Source organism: Pristiophorus japonicus, unplaced genomic scaffold, assembly GCF_044704955.1.
Source record: "Pristiophorus japonicus isolate sPriJap1 unplaced genomic scaffold, sPriJap1.hap1 HAP1_SCAFFOLD_473, whole genome shotgun sequence".
Lineage (NCBI taxonomy): Eukaryota > Metazoa > Chordata > Chondrichthyes > Pristiophoridae > Pristiophorus > Pristiophorus japonicus.
This window is the reverse complement of record NW_027254378.1, coordinates 57,702-79,330: the sequence shown is the minus strand read 5'-3', so window position 1 is coordinate 79,330 and position 21,629 is coordinate 57,702.

Below are 21,629 nucleotides of genomic sequence, written 5' to 3'. Positions count from 1 at the left end.
ATGTGTGTTGCAGAACGAGGAGCTGTAGAAACTAAGTGAAATAGAATACAATGGAACAGAGAGAAGAGAGAGCAGGAGAAGCTTTTTTATACAGGGATTGGGGAGGCGGTGGAGTTCAGTCACATGGATAGAGGTTGAGGCAGAAACTGTCAGAATTCAAAGTAGATTGGGTCCGTGGGTGGAGGAAGAGACGATAAAGGGATATGGAGACCGGGTGGTTAAAGGTGAATAGAAATTCCTCTATCTCTCAGTATCTGAAGCGAAATTAAAGTGAATGTGTGTGGATAACCGAGCGGACAGACTTACTGAGGGTACAGTCGATGTTCTATCACCCTGCAAGCGTTTTGTCTGAACAATAAATGTGTGCGATTAGTATAAAGGGACCATGACCCGGCATGGAGACGGTGCTTTGGTTAAAATGCAGGTATTGAATCTAAAGCGGGTTTTTAAATGTGGACATACCCAGGACAGCTGCATTGAGCGCCGCTGCCTTGTTCCAATCGTTCTCTCACAGCACGGATTCCCGGTCTGACCTGTACCGCTGCAGGAATGGATGTGACAGAAACCAGCTGCCTCCCACCGGCTGAAGGCAGAACAATCTCCGCCGGGAGGGTGAAGGCGAGTCTGAGAACAGGCTGGTCACCGGTCAGTGGAGAAGATGAGGGAGAGAGTCTGTGTTCCTGCATGGAGCACAATCCCACACTCGGCATGGATTGTGATGACCAGGAATAATATCCGGCACTTTGCTGGAACCAGACCGAGAACAGCGGCTAGATTCTGATTAACGGGACTGAACAAATCCCGGTCCTGACTGTCCGAATTCCCAGGTACATGTCCATGATCGGCTGTCAGTGTCCATCTCCACAGCGGGAGTCAATGGAGCATTTTACAACACGCTGAATGTTCAGTGAAATATAATCTGTCAGATATTACCGAGTGTTACGGGAAAGGAGAGCAGGCACGGAAAAATGGGATTAAAATAATCCATTGAATCACACATCTCAGATAAAACGGAACCAGTTTGAAAGACATTACATTGGGAAATAATGTGAAGATTTTATGAGGGTTAATGAAAATTAAAAAGGCATCAAATGATCAGTCACTTAAAAAGGTAGAGCGGGAAATACAGTCACTGACTTTCAGCCTTTTAATTCAATTGAGAAGAATATTTTAAAAATATAATTACTGAAATATGAGCAAGAATAAAGTTAATCCCAACTTTATTCACGACGTTAGAAACGGAATTTAATCACTTACCGGAGATTCCCACGGCTGCTATAATCGGATAGTAAATCATTGCCGCCTGTAGAACTGGCGGTAACCAGGAAAATGGATAGGCAACAAACGGAACTCTCATTCTGTCCGAGAAGTGATGATGACTCTTGGCACTGAACACAGGGCTCCAACTGACTGTGAGATGAGAGCTGATGAGAAAAATGTAATTATAATTGCGGGAGATTTCCCGTGGGACCATGAAAGATCAGGAGCATTGATATTACTTCCAGTCATTTGGCAGCGCGTCAACACCCTTCACAGTAATGTTTGTGCTGCACTGATTATATCCAAACTAATAATACAAGTGTTTGTCGTGAAACCACCCAAAGATTGGAGTGATAGTTTGCTCACATTTCTAACTAACAATGTACAGAAAGCCGGGCTCTGCCGGCAATGCTGCACCACATTTAACAGAAGCAGCTCCAGTTTTCCTCCTGGTATGTGAGACGATTAAATCCTGTCGATGCACCAACTGAATTCCCCGAATTCTGAAAGATGTTTCAATGTTTACACCACTCCGGGCGTTCGTCACTCATCCGTCTCACTGTGGGAGTTCTGGTTGGCAATTGAATCAGAAATATATGTCTTTAGCACGGAAGGGGTCGGGCATTGCACTAGCACCTTGCAGAAAAATGAATGTTACTGATAGTGTAAAAAGTTGCTGACTTAATAGTGCAGAAAATGCAGTCTCATACTATAGCTCACTCGCTTATTTTGCCTGCATATCGTAAAATTGTCAAAATAATGCTTGGTGATGAAGCGCAACAAGAAATTGCAAAAATTCCGCTGTCTGACGACACAATTCGGAGAAGGATCAATGATATGTCATCTAACATTGAAGAAAATGTATCCCAGCAACTTACAAACTCGAATTTTGCTTTGCAAATCGACGAGTCGGTCGACATTATTGGTAAAGCATAATTATTATCATTTGTTCACTTCATTAATGAAAACGAGATATTGCACCAATTTCTGTGCTGGAGAGAACTTCCAGAAAATACTAGAGGTCAAGACATGTTTGATTCTGTGAATTCATATTTAGAAGACTTCAAAATTTCCTGGGACTCGTGTGTTGGAATCTGCACGGACGGTGTTCCATCTATGGTGGGACATGTCAAAGGATTCATTACCCTCGCAAAAAAAATAATCCAAATATATTATTCACCCATTGCTTTTTGCATAGAGAAGCACTTGTTGCAAAGACATTACCACTACAATTAAAATCTTGTTAGATCAAGTTGTTAATATTGTAAATTGTATAAAATCAAGTGCTTCAAAAACTCGCTTGTTTAAACAGCTCTGCAAAGCTATGGATGCACAGCACGAATGTTTACTTTTGCATTCAGAGGTAAGATGACTTTCAAAGGGAAATGTCTTATGTCATGTATTTGAACTTAAAAGAAGAATTCTCAGTATTTTTGAAAGAGAAGGAAACGATACCTTTTGCAAATACCTTAAGAGTGAAATGTGGTGTGCTAAGTTACCATATTTGGCAGGTATATTTAATTGTTTTAACAGTGTTAATACCAGTATGCAAGGGCCAAATGTAAACATTCTCACCTCTGCAGACAAGCTATTAGCTGTTCAGGAAACATTTCTATCTGGAAAAAGAGAGCAACAGAAAACAATCTTGAAATGTTCCCTTTGATACCAAATCACAGTATTAAAAAGGTTGCTCCTATAGTGATAGAGCATTTGGCATCACTGGAAGAGAACATCAACAAATATTTTCCATCTTTGGATGTAGAGAAGTATGATTGGGTAAGAAATCCATTTTCTCCAATTAGTATGTCAGATTTTGATCGTACATTGCAAGAAGAAGAATTGACTTCTATTTCTACAGACCGTTGTCTTAAAATGAAACATTCAGGTATGTCTCTTGATGCGTTCTGGATTTCTATTGAAGAAGAATATCCTGTATTAAAACAAAAAACGCCTTGATAATACTGATGCAGTTTTCAACAGCATATCTCTGTGAATTAGGGTTCTCAAATCTTACGAACATCAAATGTAAAAAAATGGGAAAAAGCTGGCGGAATTGAACACGAAATGAGAGTCGCCTTATCGGTTATACGCCCAAATACTGGTGACATAACTAAAAAACGTCAGGTTCAAGTATCACGTTAAAATACTAATTAATCTATAATTAACGTGAGGAATTATTATTACAGTTTATTAAGTTATTGTTACATTCAGAATGAAAAATAATCAATAATATACATGTGTACAATGTTGAATATCTTCATATAATGTGATTAATAAAATGTTTTATAAATTTTCTGAAACTTGCTTTTATTTAACCTGTGTTCACCTTTTAATCCCTTCATGTGTGCCGCCAAAAATTCTAGTATTCGAAAGTGTGCCGCGAACACAAAAAGGTTGAGAGCCACTGTTCCAGACAGTATCTCTGTTCATAAATAGAAGTATAGAGTACAAAAGTGTGCATATTATGATGAACCTGCACAAAGCATTGGTTCGGCCTCAACTGGAGCATTATGCCCAATTGTGGGCAACGCAGTTTAGGGAGAATATGAAGGCCTGCGAGAGGGTGCAGGAAAGATTTACGAGAATGATTCCAGGGATGAGGGACTTCAGTTATCTGGATAGATTGGAGAAGCTGGGATTGCAAGGGGAATAGAGTATAAAAGCAGAGAAGTCCTGCTACATCTGGACAGAGTATTGATGAGGCCACACCTGGAGTACTGCGTGCAGTTTTGGTCTCTGTATTTAAGGAAGGATATACTTGTATTGCAGACAGTTCAGAGAAGGTTCACGAGGTTGATTCCTGAGGTGAGGGGGTTGACTTATGAAGAAAGGTTTGAGTAGTTTGGGCCTTTACACATTGGAGGTAAGAAGAATGAGAGGTGATTTTATTGAAACAAAAAGGTTACTGAGGGGGCGTGACATAGTGGATGCAGAGAGGATGTTCCCACTCATAGGGGAAACTAAAACCAGGGGGCGCAGATTCAAAGTAAGGGGTCGCCCATTTAAAACTGAGATGAGGAGGAATTTTTTCTTTGAGGGTTGTAAATCTGTGGAATTCTCTGTCCCAGAGAGCTGTGGAAGATTGGACGTTGAATATATTTAAGGCGGAGATAGACAGATTTTTGAGCGATTATGGGAGTAAAGGTTTCTGGGGAGCGGGCAGCGAAGTGGAGCTGAGTCCATGATCAGATCAGCCATGATCTTATTGAATAGTGGAGCAGGCTCGAGGGGCCATATGGCCTTCTCCTGCTCCTATTTCTTAAGTTCTAATGCTATTCTTTCACATTACTTTACAGAAGTTCACTTTACAGGGTATTAAACGGGGAGGATTTGTCGACCAGAGGTTCAAACCAAACATTACATTCAAATCTGATGGAGTCACTCGTTTCATCGGGACCTGAATATCCTCGGCCTTTGGCCATGAAGCAAAAAACACTGTTCACAGCGGGGAGAAACTGTACACGTGCTGTGTGTGTGGGCAAGGATTCAGCCGATCATCCAACCTGGAGAGACATAGAAACATAGAAACATAGAAAATAGGTGCAGGAGTAGGCCATTCCGCCCTTCTAGCCTGCACCGCCATTCAATGAGTTCATGGCTGAACATGCAACTTCAGTATCACATTCCTGCTTTCTCGCCATACCCCTTGATCCCCCTAGCAGTAAGGACTACATCTAACTCCTTTTTGAATATATTTAGTGAATTGGCCTCAACAACTTTCTGTGGTAGAGAATTCCACAGGTTCACCACTCTCTGGGTGAAGAAGTTCCTCCTCATCTCGGTCCGAAATGGCTTACCCCTTATCCTTAGACTGTGTCCCATGGTTCTGGAGTTCCCCAAGATTGGGAACATTCTTCCTGCATCCAACCTGTCTAACCCCGTCAGAATCTTAAACGTTTCTATGAGGTCCCCTCTCATTCTTCTGAACTCCAGTGAATACAAGCCCAGTTGATCCAGTCTTTCTTGATAGGTCAGTCCCGCCATCCCGGGAATCAGTCTGGTGAACCTACGCTGCACTCCCTCAATAGCAAGAATGTCCTTCCTCAAGTTAGGAGACCAAAACTGTACACAATACTCCAGGTGTGGCCTCACCAAGGCCCTGTACAACTGTAGCAACACGTCCCTGCCCCTGTACTCAAATCCCCTCGCTATGAAGGCCAACATGCCATTTGCTTTCTTCACCGCCTGCTGTACCTGCATGTCAACCTTCAATGACTGATGTACCATGACACCCAGGTCTCTTTGCACCTCCCCTTTTCCTAATCTGTCACCATTCAGATAATAGTCTGTCTCTCTGTTTTTACCACCAAAGTGGATAACCTCACATTTATCCACATTATACTTCATCTGCCATGCCTTTGCCCACTCACCTAACCTATCCAATTCGTTCTGCAGCCTCATAGCATCCTCCTCGCAGCTCACACTGCCACCCAACTTAGTGTCATCCGCAAATTTGGAGATACTACATTTAATCCCCTCGTCTAAATCATTAATGTACAATGTAAACAGCTGGGGCCCCAGCACAGAACATTGCGGTACCCCACTAGACACTGCCTGCCATTCTGAAAAGTCCCCATTTACTCCTACTCTTTGTTTTCTGTCTGACAACCAGTTCTCAATCCATGTCAGCACACTACCCCCAATCCCATGTGCTTTACCTTTGCACATCAATCTCTTGTGTGCGACCTTGTCGAAAGCCTTCTGAAAGTCCAAATATACCACATCAACTGGTTCTCCCTTGTCCACTCTACTGGAAACATCCTCAAAAAATTCCAAAAGATTTGTCAAGCATGATTTCCCTTTCACAAATCCATGCTGATTTGGACCTATCATGTCACCCCTTTCCAAATGCACTGCTATGACATCCTTAATAATTGATTCCATCATTTTACCCACTACTGAGGTCAGGCTCACCGGTCTATAATTGCCTGTTTTCTCTCTCCCTCCTTTTTTAAAAAGTGGGGTTACATTGGCTACTCTCCACTCCATAGGAACTGATCCAGAGTCAATGGAATGTTGGAAAATGACTGTCAATGCATCCACTATTTCCAAGGCCACCTCCTTAACTACTCTGGGATGCAGTCCATCAGGCCCTGGGGATTTATCGGCCTTCAATCCCATCAATTTCCCCAACACAATTTCCTGACTAATAAGGATTTCCCTCAGTTCCTCCTCCTTACTACACCCTCTGACTCCTTTTATATCCGGAAGGTTGTTCGTGTCCTCCTTAGTGAATACCGAACCAAAGTACTTGTTCAATTGGTCCGCCATTTCTTTGTTCCCCGTTATGACTTCCCCTGATTCTGACTGCAGGGGACCTACGTTTGTCTTTACTAACCTTTTTCCCTTTACATATCTGTAGAAACTTTTGCAATCCGTCTTAATGTTCCCTGCAAGCTTCTTCTTGTATTCCATTTTCCCTGCTCTAATCAAATCCTTTGCCCTCCTCTGCTGAGTTCTAAATTTCTCCCAGTCCCCGGGTTCGCTGCTATTTCTGGACAATTTGTATGCCACTTCCTTGGCTTTAATACTATCCCTGATTTCCCTTGATAGCCACGGTTGAGCCACCTTCCCTTTTTTATTTTTACGACAGACAGGAATGTACAATTGTTGTAGTTCATCCATGCGGTCTCGAAATGTCTGCCATTGCCCATCCACAGTCAACCCCTTAAGTATCATTCGCCAATCTATCCTAGCCAATTCACGCCTCATACCTTCAAAGTTACCCTTCTTTAAGTTCTGGACCATGGTCTCTGAATTAACTGTTTCATTCTCCATCCTAATGCAGAATTCCACCATATTATGGTCACTCTTCCCAAGGGGCCTCGCACAACGAGATTGCTAATTAATCCTCTCTCATTACACAACACCCAGTCTAAGATGGCCTCCCCCCTAGTTGGTTCCTCAACATATTGGTCTAAAAAACCATCCCTTATGCACTCCAGGAAATCCGCCTCCACGGTATTGCTTCCAGTTTGGTTAACCCAATCTATGTGCATATTAAAGTCACCCATTATAACTGCTGCACGTTTATTGCATGCACCCCTAATTTCCTGTTTGATGCCCTCCCCAACATCACTACTACTGTTTGGAGGTCTGTACACAACTCCCACTAACGTTTTTTGCCCTTTGGTGTTCTGCAGCTCTACCCATATAGATTCCACATCATCCAAGCTAATGTCCTTCCTAACTATTGCCTTAATCTCCTCCTTAACTAGCAATGCTACCCCACCTCCTTTTCCTTTTATTGTATCTTTCCTGAATTTTGAATACCCCTGGATGTTGAGTTCCCAGCCCTGATCATCCTGGAGCCACGTCTCACAAGTGCAGTCACACTGGAGAAAAACTGTGCGAATGTAGGGATTGTGGGAAACGTTTCAACTATCCGTCCCAGCTGGAAACACATCGGCGAGTTCACACTGGGGAGAAATTGTTCAATTCTCTGAGTGTGTGAAGGGATTCACTCAGTTATCCCACCTATTGACACACCAGCGAGTTCACACTGGGGAGAGACCATTCACCTCTCTGTATGTGGGAAGGGATTAATGCAGTTATCCCACCTGCTGATACACCAGCGAGTTCACACTGGGGAGAGGCTGTTCACCTCTCTGAGTGTGGGAAGGGATTCACTCAGTTATCCCACCTACTGATACACCAGTGAGTTCACACTGGGGAGAGACCGTTCACCTCTCTGAGTGTGGGAAGGGATTCACTCAGTTATCCCACCTGCTGATACACCAGCGAGGTCACACTGGGGAGAGACTGTTCACCTCTCTGAGTGTGGGAAGTGATTCACTCAGTTATCCCACCTACTGACACACCAGTGGGTTCACACTGGGGAGAGACTGTTCATCTCTCTGAGTGTGGGAAGGGATTCACTCAGTTATCCCACCTGCTGATACACCAGTGAGTTCACACTGGGGAGAGGCCGTTCACCTCTCTGAGTGTGGGAAGTGATTCACTCAGTTATCCCACCTGCTGATACACCAGTGAGTTCACACTGGGGAGCGGCCGTTCAACTCTCTGAGTGTGGGAAGGGATTCACTCAGTTATCCTACCTGCTGATACACCAGCGAGTTCACACTGGGGAGAGACCGTTCTCCTCTCTGAGTGTGGGAAGGGATTCACTCAGTTATCCCCGCTGCTGATACACCAGCGAGTTCACACTGGGGAGAGGCCGTTCACCTCTCTGTATGTGGGAAGTGATTCACTCAGTTATCCCACCTGCTGATACACCAGCGAGTTCACACTGGGGAGAGTCTGTTCACCTCTCTGTATGTGGGAAGTGATTCACTCAGTTATCCCACCTGCTGATACACCAGCGAGTTCACACTGGGGAGAGGCCGTTCACCTCTCTGAGTGTGGGAAGGGATTCACTCAGTTATCCCACCTACTGACACACCAGTGAGTTCACACTGGGGAGAGACCGTTCACCTCTCTGAGTGTGGGAAGGGATTCACTCAGTTATTAGAGTCAGGCAGAGAATTCCGCAGGTTCACAATTCTCTGAGTGAGTTATGTACTCAGAAAGGTGAGGGGATTTAATGTCAGCTTTCCAGGCCCCTGTTTATTTCACCTTCTCTCTGATCCAATTATCTCTCAGTTGTGAAGAAAGACCTTGCCTGAATTGTGAAATGAGGCGAATGTTTCTCCAATGTTGGTATTACTGCAGTACTGATGTGCACCAGCAGCTGGTGATATTGTACTGTAAAACTTTACAGACCTTTGCCCAGCTCACCCTCCCCATCTCCTGGCTGTCAGTGGTCTACAATGGGCTACAAGGGACGGTTAAACACTCTGGGGTGAATTCTCACTTTTACCTCCCACAACTCGGGTGTTAGGGGATCGGCTCCAGTTTTACAGCCCGCACGGAGGAAATGTGAACATTCAGCCCTTTAAAGCGAAGGTTTACAAACTGCGGGTCTCTGTGAAGAGAGATAGTTTGTGTATTACCCATCACCAATGGTGCGTGGTGCTGATACCTGAGCAATCTGCTCACTTTCAGAGCACAACTTATTGCAGTGATGAGAAAGGGCGGGGATGGATCTGCTGTCGGCGTTTACATTTTATTAAAGTCTTCTCACATTTTATATTTGTATCGGTTTATTTACAGTCTCACTGGGATTTACAATGTGTCATTTGGTATTACATGTTCTAACTCCCGACCTCTGACCTCTGCTCCTGATCCTATCCGCGCGGGGTCAAGTCGTTGTCAGGTCACGGATGATGCGGGCAGACAGAGAGACAGAGAGGGAGAGGGAGAGCGACAGACATAGAGAGAGAGAGACAAAGAGAGAGAGGGAGAGAGAGCGACAGACATAGAGAGAGAGAGACAGAGAGAGAAAGACAGAGAGAGAGAGGGAGAGAGAGCGACAGTCAGAGAGAGTGAATGACAGAGAGAGAGAGAGAGAGAGAGAGGGAAAGGCGCAGAGAGAGAGAGAGAGAGGGAGACAGGGAAAGACAGAGAGCGAGAGAGAAGGAAAGACAGAGACCGACACAGAGAGTGAGAGACAGAGAGAGAGAGAGAGGCGGGGAAAGACAGAGTGAGAGAGAGGGAAAGACAGAGAGAGAGAGAGAGAGAGGGAAAGACAGACAGAGAGAGAGAGAGAGAGACAGAGAGCGAGAGAGAAGGAAAGACAGAGACCGACACAGAGATTGAGAGACAGAGAGAGAGATAGAGGCGGGGAAAGACAGAGTGAGAGAGAGGGAAAGACAGAGAGAGAGAGAGAGAGAGGGAAAGACAGACAGAGAGAGAGAGAGAGAGAGAGAGACAGAGAGCGAGAGACAGAGGGAGAGGGAGAGACAGAGAGAAAGATAGACACAGAGAAACAGCGAGAGGAAAAGACAAAGAGAGAGACAGGCAGAGAGACAGAAACCGAGACACACAGAGAGTGAGAGAGAGAGAGACAGAGAAAGAGAGAGAGAGAGAGAGAGAGAGAGAGAGAGAGGGGGGTGAGACAGAGAGAGAGACAGAAAGTGGGAAAGACAGAGAGAGAGAGAGAGAGGGAAAGACATTGAGAGAGAGGGAAAGAGAGTGAGAATGAGACAGACAGACAGAGAGAGAGAGAGATAGAGGGATAGAGAGATAGACAGAGAGAGGGAGAGGGACAGAGAGAGAGAAGGAGACAGAGAGTGAGAGAGGAAAAGAGGGAAAGGCACAGATAGAAGGAGGGAGAGAGACGGAGAGAGCGAGAGGGGGACAGAGAGAGAGAAAGACAAACAGAGAGAGATAGAGACAGAAAGAGAGAGAGACAAAGAGAGAGAGGGAGAGAGAGAGAAAGAAAACGAGTGAGAGAAATAGAGAGAGAGACAAAGAGATAGAGAGACAAAGAGAGAGAAACAAAGAGAGAGAGAGAGAGAGGGAGAGCGGGATAGACAGAGAGACACAGGGAGAGAGAGACACACACACACAGAGACAGACAGAGAGAGAGCGGGGCAGTGGGATTAGTTTGGGGATTGATACAGGACTATGGGGAGAGAGCGGGGCAGTGGGATAAGTTTGGGGATTGAGACAGGGCTATGGGGAGAGAATGGGGCAGTGGGATTAGTTTGGGGATTGATACAGGGCTATGGGGAGAGAGCGGGGCAGTGGGATTAGTTTGGAGATTGATAAAGGGCTATGGGGAGAGAGCGGGGCAGTGGGATTAGTTTGGGGATTGATACAGGACTATGGGAAGAGAGCGGGGCAGTGGGATTAGTTTGGGGATTGATACAGGATTATTGGGAGAGAGCGGGGCAGTGGGATTAGTTTGGGGATTGATACAGGACTATGGGGAGAGAGCGGGGCAGTGGGATTAGTTTGGGGATTGATACAGGGCTATGGGGAGAGAGCGGGGCAGTGGGATTAGTTTGGGGATTGATACAGGATTATTGGGAGAGAGCGGGGCAGTGGGATTAGTTTGGGGATTGACACAGGGCTATGGGGAGAGAGCGGGACAGTCGGATTAGTTTGGGGATTGATACAGGGATATGGGGAGAGAGCGGGGCAGTGGGACTAGTTTGGGGATTGATACAGGACTATGGGGAGAGAGTGGGGCAGTGGGATTAGTTTGGGCATTGAGACAGGGCAATGGGGAGAGCGGGGCAGTGGGATTAGTTTGGGGATTGATACAGGGCTATGGGGAGAGAGCGGGGCAGTGGGATTAGTTTGGGGATTGATACAGGGCTAAGGGGAGAGAGCGGGGCAGTGGGAATAGTTTGGGGATTGATACAGGACTATGGGGAGAGAGCGGGGCAGTGGGATTAGTTTGGGGATTGATACAGGACTATGGGGAGAGAGCGAGGCAGTGGGATTAGTTTGGGGATTGATACAGGACTATGGGGAGAGAGCGGGGCAGTGGGATTAGTTTGGGGATTGATACAGGGCTATGGGGAGAGAGCGGGGCAGTGGAATTAGTTTGGGGATTGATACAGGGCTAAGGGGAGAGAGCGGGGCAGTGGGAATAGTTTGGGATTGATACAGGACTATGGGGAGAGAGCGAGGCAGTGGGATTAGTTTGGGGATTGATACAGGACTATGGGGAGAGAGCGGGGCAGTGGGATTAGTTTGGGGATTGATACAGGACCAAGGGGAGAGAGCGGGGCAGTGGGATTAGTTTGGGGATTGATACAGGGCTAAGGGGAGAGAGCGGGGCAGTGGGAATAGTTTGGGGATTGATACAGGGCTATGGGGAGAGAGCGAGGCAGTGGGATTAGTTTGGGGATTGATACAGGGCTATGGGGAGAGAGCGGGGCATTGGGAATAGTTTGGGGATTGATACACGTGTATGGGGCGAGAGCGGGGCAGTGGGATTAGTGTGGGATTGAAACAGTGCTATGGGGAGAGTGGGGCAGTGGGATTAGTTTGGGAATTGATACAGGACTATGGGGAGAGAGCGGGGCAGTGGGATTAGTTTGGGGATTGATACAGGGCTAAGGGGAGAGAGCGGGGCAGTGGGATTAGTTTGGGGATTGAGACAGGGCTATGGGGAGAGGGCGGGGCAGTGGGATTAGTTTGGGGATTGATACAGGGCTATGGGGAGAGAGCGGGGCAGTGGGATTAGTTTGGGATTGATACAGGGCTATGGGGAGAGAGCAGGGCAGTGGGATTAGTTTGGGGATTGATACAGGGATATGGGGAGAGAACGGGGCATTGGGAATAGTTTGGGGATTGATACACGGGTATGGGGAGAGAGCGGGGCAGTGGGATTAGTTTCGGTGAAATGGAGCACCCATTTTACATCAGATGCGTGGTGACCATTTTGCAATAGGACAAGTGTCTAGTTGATCTGTGAACAAACCTGGTTCAAGCATTTTAAGCCTTTTTGCAGAGTCCGAGTGTGAGAGAGAGACAGAGAGAGTGAGAGGGAAAGACAACGAGAGAGACTGAGCGGGAGAGACACAGAGAGAGAGGGCACGACAGTGACAGAGAAAGAGAGAGACAGAGAGAGTGAGAGGGAAAATACAGCGAGAGAGACTGAGCGGGAGAGACACAGAGAGAGAGGGCACGACAGTCACAGAGAGAGAGAGAGACAGAGAGAGGGAAAAACAGGTGGAGAGAGACAGAGAGAGAGAGAGAGAGAAGAGGGAAAGACAGAGAGCGAGAGAGAGAAACAGATAGAGAGAGAGAGAAACAAAGAGAGTGACAGAAAGAGACATAGGGAAACAGCGAGCAAGAGAGACAGATAGAAAGAGACAGATAGGTGGAAGGAGAGTGGCAGACAGAGAGAGAGTGAGAGAGGGGGAAAGATGGAGAGAGAGAAACAGAGAGAGAGAGAGACAGAGAGAAATAGAGAGAGAGAGAGGGAGGGAGGGGGCCATGCTGCTTTATCGGGGTGTTTAAGTACAGATTGATTTGATGTAAAAGGATCAGAATACAGATTGTCACAACTCAGGGTGACAGTGATGTGGAGCTGTGTGTAGTGTGGGCCCAGCCTCCAGGGTGACATCACCCAGCCACCCCGAGACTCACTCCCAGAGCTGACACTGGCGCCTGGAGATCCAACATCGCGTCCGCAGAGACACGATATAGCAATCTCTGGACAAGTGAGGAAAGGCCGTTGGGAACCTGGCCCTCATCCTGACGGCCACCTTTGTGTGCGGCTGCATCAAGCTGTGCAGAGACACTCGGTACACTGACACCAAGTGTCAGTACGTGCTGAGCTTCTATCTCTCCCCGCTGTTATGAAGGAAGGGTCTGGCCAGGCTACCACCGAATGCACCAACCAGTTGGACCATGCCACACCACCTGTCCTCCGTGAAAAAGTTTTTCAAGACAAACACCTTTGAGCACAAGGCCGTAAATCAGTGTTCGGCCGCGCAAGGTCCTGGACGCCCTATAAAAGAAGGAGAGGGTGGAATCTGTCAGGCGGTTCCCCAAGCAGACTGTCAAACTGGTTTGGCAGAAGGCCTCATCGCCAAAGCTTTCACACAAGTACCAAGCCGTAGCTTGGTTGGCAGTGAGAAGGTCCCTACCCGTCAGAACCGTCATGCACAGCCAGGGTTTCAGAGACACGGCACTCTGCCCCCAGTCGGCTCTGGTGTGGACGAGACTGTCAGACTGCAATATGTCAGGGACTTTTCAATCAAGGACACGTTAGAATGGGAATGAGAGACAGGGAGAGAGAAAAAAAGAGTTGGACAGGGAGAAGCAGTGAGAGAATTAGGGATAGAGAGAGCGTGTTGGCAGAAAAGAGAAAGGAAGAGAGATCGGAAATGGACGGCAGCAGAGACAGAGGAAAATGTGAAAGAGAGATAGATGGATAGAAATTGGGAGCGAAAGAGAGAGTGAGGGAGCGAGATGGAGAGAGGGAGACAGAGAGACTGACAGAGAGCGAGAGAGAGAGAGACAGAGATACAGAGAGGGAGAGACAGGGAGAGACAGGGAGACTGAAAGAGAGAGCAAGAGAGAGAGAGAGAGACTTACAGAGAGAAAGTGAGAGGGACAGAGAGAGTTGGGCATTTAATCTCCCTCCATACTGTCCCATCATACACTCCGCGGTCAGGTTAAGCACGGGGTTAGATACAGAGTAAAGCTCCCTCTACACTGTCCCATCAAACACTCCCAGGACAGGTACAGCACGGGGTTAGATACAGAGTAAAGTTCCCTCTACACTGTCCCATCAAACACTCCCAGGGCAGGTACACACGGGGTTAGATACAGAGTAAAGCTCCCTCTTCACTGTCCCATCAAACACTCCCAGGGCAGGTACAGCACGGGGTTCTATGAAGAGTAAAGTTCCCTTGACACTGTCCCATCAAACACTCCCAGGACAGGTACAGGGGGTTAGATACAGAGTAAAGCTCCCTCTTCACTGTCCCATCAAACACTCCCAGGGCAGGTACAGCACGGGGTTCTATGAAGAGTAAAGTTCCCTTGACACTGTCCCATCAAACACTCCCAGGACAGGTACAGGGGGTTAGATACAGAGTAAAGCTCTCTCTGCACTGTCCCATCAAACACTCCCAGAGCAGGTACAGGGGGTTAGATACAGAGTAAAGCTCCCTCTGCACTGTCTCTTCAAACACTCCCAGGGCAGGTACAGGGGGTTAGATACAGAGTAAAGCTCCCTCTACACTGTCCCATTACACACTCCCAGGGCAGGTATATGGGGTTAGATACAGAGTAAAGCTCCCTCTACACTGTCCCATCAAACACTCCCAGGGCAAGTACAGCACGGTGTTAGATACAGAGTAAAGCTCCCTCTACACTGTCCCATCAAACACTCCCAGGGCAGGTACAGCACGGGGTTAGTTACAGAGTAATGCTCCCTCTACACTGTCCCATCAAACACGGGGTTAGATACAGAGTAAAGCTCCCTCTTCACTGTCCCATCAAACACTCCCAGGGCAGGTACAGCACGGGGTTCTATAAAGAGTAACGTTCCCTCTACACTGTCCCATCAAACACTCCCAGGGCTGGTACAGCACGGGGTTAGATAGAGAGTAAAGCTCCCTCTACACTGTCCCATCACACACTCCCAGGGCAGGTACAGGGGTTTAGATACAGAGTAAAGCTCCCTCTACACTGTCCCATCAAACACTCCCAGGGCAAGTACAGCACGGGTTTAGATACAGAGTAAAGCTCCCTCTACACTGTCCCATCAAACACGCCCAGGGCAGGTACAGAGTGTTAGATACAGAGTAAAACTCCCTCTACACTGTCCCATCAAACACTCCCAGGGCAGGTACAGAGTGTTAGATGCAGAGTAAAGCTCCCTCTACACTGTCCCATCAAACACTCCCAGAGCAGGTACAGAGTGTTAGATACAGAGTAAAGCTCCCTCTACACTGTTCCATCACACACTCCGAGGGCAGGTACAACTTTAAGCAGTTAATATTAAATTAGAGAGTTGTCGGCCTCTATGATCAATCTCCCGGTGCTGTGTTTTCATAAAATGGGGTCCATGAACAAATGTAAAATGCATGGCTATAGATCTGTCTGTGCATTGTCACCGTGGTTCTGGGAGAGCTTCAGAGAGAAAGAGAGCGAGAGAGAGGGAGAGAAATACAGAGAGTCTGAAAGAGAGAGAGATTGACAGAGAGAGAGAGATACAGAGAGAGAGAGAGAGAGCGAGCTAGAAGGAGTGATAGACAGAGAGACAGAGAGCGAGAGAGAGACAGAGATTGAGAGGGAGAGAGAGAGAGAGACATGGAGGAAGTATACAGAGAGAGAGACAGACTGACAGAAAGCTGGACAGAGAGAGAGGCAGAGAGAGAGAGAGAGAGAGAGAGACAGAGAGAGACAGAAACACAGAGAGAGAGAGCGTCAGAGAAAGAGAGAGACAGACAGACAGAAAGGGAGACAGAGAGGGAGAGGGAGAGAGAGACAGCCAGACAGAGAGAGAGAAACAGAGCGAGACAGAGAGAGTCAGAGAGAGAGTCAGAGAGACAGAGAGCGAGAGACAAAGAGAATGGGAGAGACAAACAGAGTGAGGGGGAGAGACAGACAGATAAAGAGAGACATACAGAGAGAGACAGAGAGACAGCAAGAGACAGAGAGGTAGATAGAGACAGAGATAGAGAGAGTGAGGGAAAGACAGAGATAAGGACAGAGAGAGACATTCAGAGAGAGAAAGAGAGAGCGAGAAGGAGAGAGAGACAGAGAGAGAGGGAAAGCTAGAGAGAAAGCCAGAGAGAAACAGAGATGGGGAGAGAGAGCGCGAGAGAGAGAGAGAGAGAGAGATAGACAGAGAGAGAGAGAGATAGTGAGAGACAGAGAGAGAAAGACAGATCGAGACAGCGAGAGTCAGAGAGAGAAAGACAGAGAGACAGATAGACAGAGAGCGAGAGAGAAAGGGAGACAGAGACAGAGAGGGAGACAGAGAGGGAGACAGAGAGGAAGACAGACAGAGAGACAGACAGAGAGACAGTGATAGTGACAGAGAGCGAGAGCGACAGAGACTCAGAGAAAGAGACAGAAATAGGGAGAGTGAGAGAGAGAGAGAAGCAGAGAGAGAGAGAGACAGAATGAGAGCGAGGCAGAGAGAGAGGCAGAGAGAGAGAGAGAGAGAGAGAGAGAGAGAGAGAGAGAAAGAGAGAGAGAGAGAGAGAGGGAGAGAGAGAAAGAGAGAGAAAAAGAGAGAGAAAGACAGAGGCAGAGAGAAAGACAGACAAAGTGAGGCACAGAGACACAGAGTCAGAGAGTGAGAGAGAGACAGAGAGAGACAGAGTGGGAGAAAGACAGAGAAAGAGAAATTGATAGAGAGCGAGAGAGAGGGAAAGGCGGAGATAAATATATGGCGAGATACAGAGAGAGAGAGACAGAGCAAGAGGGAGAGAGAGACAGAAAGACAGAGAGAGAGAAGCAGAGCCAGACAGACAGAGAGAAAGAGAGAGAGACAGAGATGGAGACAAAGAGAGAGAGAGAGAGAGACAGAGACAGAGCGAGACAGGGAGACAGAGGGGAAGACTGAGAAAGATAGAGAGACAGAGAGATAGAGAGAGGGAGAGTCAGAGACAGAGAGAGATAATGACACAGAGAGAGCGAGAGAGAGAGAGAGAGAGAGAGAGAGAGACAGGGTGAGAGTTAGCGAGAGATAGAGAAAGGGAGAGACACAGAGTGAGAGAGAAAGAGACAGAGAGGTATAGAGAGAGTGTCACAGAGGGAGAGAGACAGAGAGAGACAGACAGAGAAAATACAGAAAAAGACAGAGAGACAGTGAGATAGTGAAACAGAGACAGAGAGAGAGACAGAGAGAGACGGAGAGAAGGAGACAGAGAGAGAGACAGACAGATAGAGAGAGACAGCGATAGGCAAACAGGCAGAGTGGGAGAGAGAGACAGAGAGTGAGAGACAGAATTATAGAGACAGAGAGAGAGAGTGAAAGATGGAGACAGAATTAAAGATGGAGAGAGAGGGAGAATGAGAGAGAGAGAGAGAGACAGAGAGAGACAGAGATTGAGAGAGATACAGAGAGAGACTGAGACAGAGGGGAAAACAGAGAAAGACAGAGATAGAGAGAGAGAGAGAGAGAGGGAAAGAAACAGACATAGAGAGAGACCGAGAGAGACCGAGAGATACAAAGAGTGAGGTAGAGCGAGAGAGGGAGAGAGACGGACATAGAGTGAGAGAGCGAGATAGATAGAGACAGATAGAGATAAAGCGAAACAGAGATATATAGCGAGACAGAGAGAGAGAGAGATAGAGTGAGAGAGAGAGAGAGAGAGAGAGGCATAGAGAGAGAGAAAGAGAAAGAGAGAGTGAGATAGATACAAAGAGAGAGCCAAAGAGTCAGAGAGAGCGAGAGAGAGAGTGAGACAGATAGAGAGCTAGTGAGAGAGAGAGATATGCAGAGTGAGAGATAGATAGAGAGAGAGAAAGAGACAGAGAGATATGCAGACAGAGAGATAGAAAGAGTCAGAGAGCGAGAGAGAGAGAGAGACAGAGACAGAGTCAGAGACAGGCAGACAGAGAGAGACAGAGAGAGCTACACAGATGGAGAGAGACAGAGCGAGAGAAAAACAGAAAGATAGATAGAGAGAGACAGCGATCGGCAAACAGACAGAGTGAGAGAGAGAGAGTACAGAGAGAGAGAGAGAGAGAGACAGAGAGCGGGAGAGTGAGAGACAGAGATAGAGAGACACAGAGTTGAAGAGAGATACAGAGAGAGAGGCAGAAAGAGAAAGAGGCAGAGAGACAGATAGACAGATTGAGAGAGACAGAGTGAGAATGACAGAGAGATGGATTGACAGAGAGAGAGGGAAAGACAGAGATAAAATGGAGAGATACAGATAGAGAGAGAAAAAAATAGAGCGAGAGGGAGAGAGAGACAGAAAAAGAGGGAGAGGGAAAGATAGAGAGAGAAAAACAGAGACGGAGAGAGAGAGGGAGAGAGAGGGAAAGACAGAGTGAGACAGAGACACAGGGAGTCATAGAGAGAGACAGAGAGAGAGGCAGAGTGAGACAGAGAGAGAGAGGGAGAGAGAGAGATAGAGAGACTCTGTATAGATTCTGGGATTGACAGGTCTATGGGGAGAGAGCGGGGCAGTGGGATTAGTTTTAGGATTGATACAGGGCTATCGGGAGAGAGCGGGGCAGTGGGATTAGGTTGGGGATTGATACAGGACTATGGGGAGAGGGCGGGGCTGTGTGATTGTTTGGGATTGATATAGGGCTATGGGGAGAGATGGGGCAGTGGGATTAGTTTGGGATTGATACAGGACTATGGGGAGAGAGCGGGGCAGTAGGATTAGTTTGGGATTGATACAGGACTATGGGGAGAGAGCGGGGCAGTGGGATTAGTTTGGGGATTGATACAGGGCTATGGGGAGAGAGCGGGGCAGTGGGATTAGTTTGGGTGAGATTGATACAGGACTATGGGGAGAGAGCGGGGCAGTGGGATTAGTTTGGGGATTGATACAGGGCTATGGGGAGAGAGCGGGGCAGTGGGATTAGTTTGGGTGAGATTGATACAGGGCTATGGGGAGAGAGCGGGGCAGTGGGATTAGTTTGGGTGAGATTGATACAGGGCTATGGGGAGAAAGCGGGGCAGTGGGATTAGTTTGGGTGAGATTGATACAGGGCTATGGGGAGAAAGCGGAGCAGTGAGATTATTTTGGGTGAGATTGAGCAGCCATTTTACATTTTACATGTGGTGGTCATTGTATACCAGGATTCGTGTTACAGAGACCGAGAGAGAGTGAGAGAGAAACAGAGAGAGAGAGAGATTCATAGAGAGAGAGAGATCGACAGAAAGATAGATATGGAGAGAGGCAGACAGGAATCGACAGAGAGCGGGAGGGAGAGAGAGGGAGAGAGAGGGAGAGAAAGAGAGAGATAGGGATTGATACAGGGATATGCAGAGAGAGCGGGGCAGTGGGGTTATTTTGTGGATTGATACAGGGCTATGGGGAGATGGTGGGGCAGTGGGATTAGAGAGAGACAGATAGAGAGAGTGAGAGAGAGACAGAGAAAGAGAGAGAACAGAGGGAGAGAGAGATAGATAGAGGGAGAGAGACACAAGTAGAGAGAAAGAGAAAGAGATAGAACGAGGAAGAGAGATAGAGATACAGATAGAAAGCGAGAGAGACAGATAGAGAAAGACAGAGAGATAGTGCTAAATAGACAGAGAGAGAGTGAGAGACAGAGAGAGATAGAAAGAGAGAGACAGAGAGTGAGAGACACCGAGAGAGAAAGAGAGAGAGAGAGAGAGAGAGAGAGAGAACGTGAAATTCAGAGAGTGAGAGACAGAGGGAGAGAGAGACATAGGGAGTGAGAGAGACAGAGCGAGAGCGAGAGAGACAGACTGAGAGAGACAGAAATAGAGAGAGAGAGACAGAGAGAGATAAGACAGAAAGAGAGAGAGACAGAGATAGATAGATAGAGAGAGAGAGAGGGAGAGAGAGAGAGAGAGAGAGAGAGAGAGAGAGGGAGAGAGAGAGAGAGAGAGAGAGACAGAGACAGAGAAAGAGAGAGAGAGAGAGAGAGAGGGAGACTGAGACAGAGAGATAGACAGACAGGGGAAAACAGCTAGTGAAAGAGAGAGCGAGAGAGAGAGATAGAGGGGGACAGAGAGAGAGAGTGAATGACAGAGAAAGAGACAGAGAGTGACGGAGAGAGAGAGACAGCTAGTGACCAACAGATATACAGGGAGAGAGAGATAGAGATCGAGTGCGACAGAGAGAGAGAGAGACAGCGAAAGAGAGAGACAGAGAGAGAGAAACAGAGACAGAGAGAAAGACAGAGAGACAGATAGACAAAGAGAGGGAGAGAGAGAGACAGAGAGAGAGGGAGAAACAGAGAGAGAGAAAGAGAGAGAGAAAGTGAGAGAGAGCGAGAGAGAGAGACAGAGTGGGAGACAGACAGAGAGACAGAGAGAGTGAGAGAGACAAATAGAGAGAGAGACAGAGAGAGAGATATAGCGAGAGAGAGAGAGAGACAGACTGAGAGAGAGACAGTCAGAGAGAGAGAGAGAGGCACAGAGAGAGAAATAGACAGAGAGCGAGACAGAGAGTGAGAGACACAGAGAAAGTGAGAGAGAGAGTGTGTGTGTCTGTGTCACTATCTGACTCGCTTTCTGAATAGATTCTGGGATTGATACAGGGCTCTGGGGAGAGAGCGGGGCAGTGGGATTAGTTTGGAGATTGATACAGGGCTCTGGGGAGAGAACGGGGCAGTGGGATTAGTTTGGGGATTGATACAGGACTATGGGGAGAGAGCGGGGCAGTGGGATTAGTTTGGGGATTGATACAGGACTATGGGGAGAGAGCGAGGCAGTGGGATTAGTTTGCAGATTGATACAGGGCTATGGGGAGAGAGCGGGGCCGTGGGATTAGTTTGGGGATTGGTACAGGGCTATGGGGAGAGAGCGGGGCAGTGGAATTAGTTTGGGGATTGATACAGGGTTATGGGGAGAGAGGGGGGGAGTGGGATTAGTTTGGAGATTGATGCAGGACTATGGGAAGAGAGCGGGGCTGTGGGATTAGTTTGTGGATTCATATAGGGCTATGAGGAGAGAGCGGGACAGTGGGATTAATTTGGAGATTGATACAGGACTATGGGGAGAGAGCGGGACAGTGGGATTAATTTGGAGATTGATACAGGACTATGGGGAGAGAGCGGGGCAGTAGGATTAGTTTGGGGATGCATACAGGGCTATGGGGAGAGAGCGGGACAATGGGATTAGTTTGGGTTTTGATACAGGGCTCTGGGAAGAGAGCGGGGCAGTGGGATTAGTTTGGAGATTGAGACAGGGCTATGGGGAGAGAGCGGGGCAGTGGGATTAGTTTGGGGATTGATACAGGGCAATGGAGAGAGAGCGGGGCAGTGGGATTAGTTTGGAGATTGAGACAGGACTATAGGGAGAGAGCGGGGCAGTGGGATTAGTTTGGAGATTGAGACAGGACTATGGGGAGAGAGCGGGGCAGTGGGATTAGTTTGGGGATTGATAC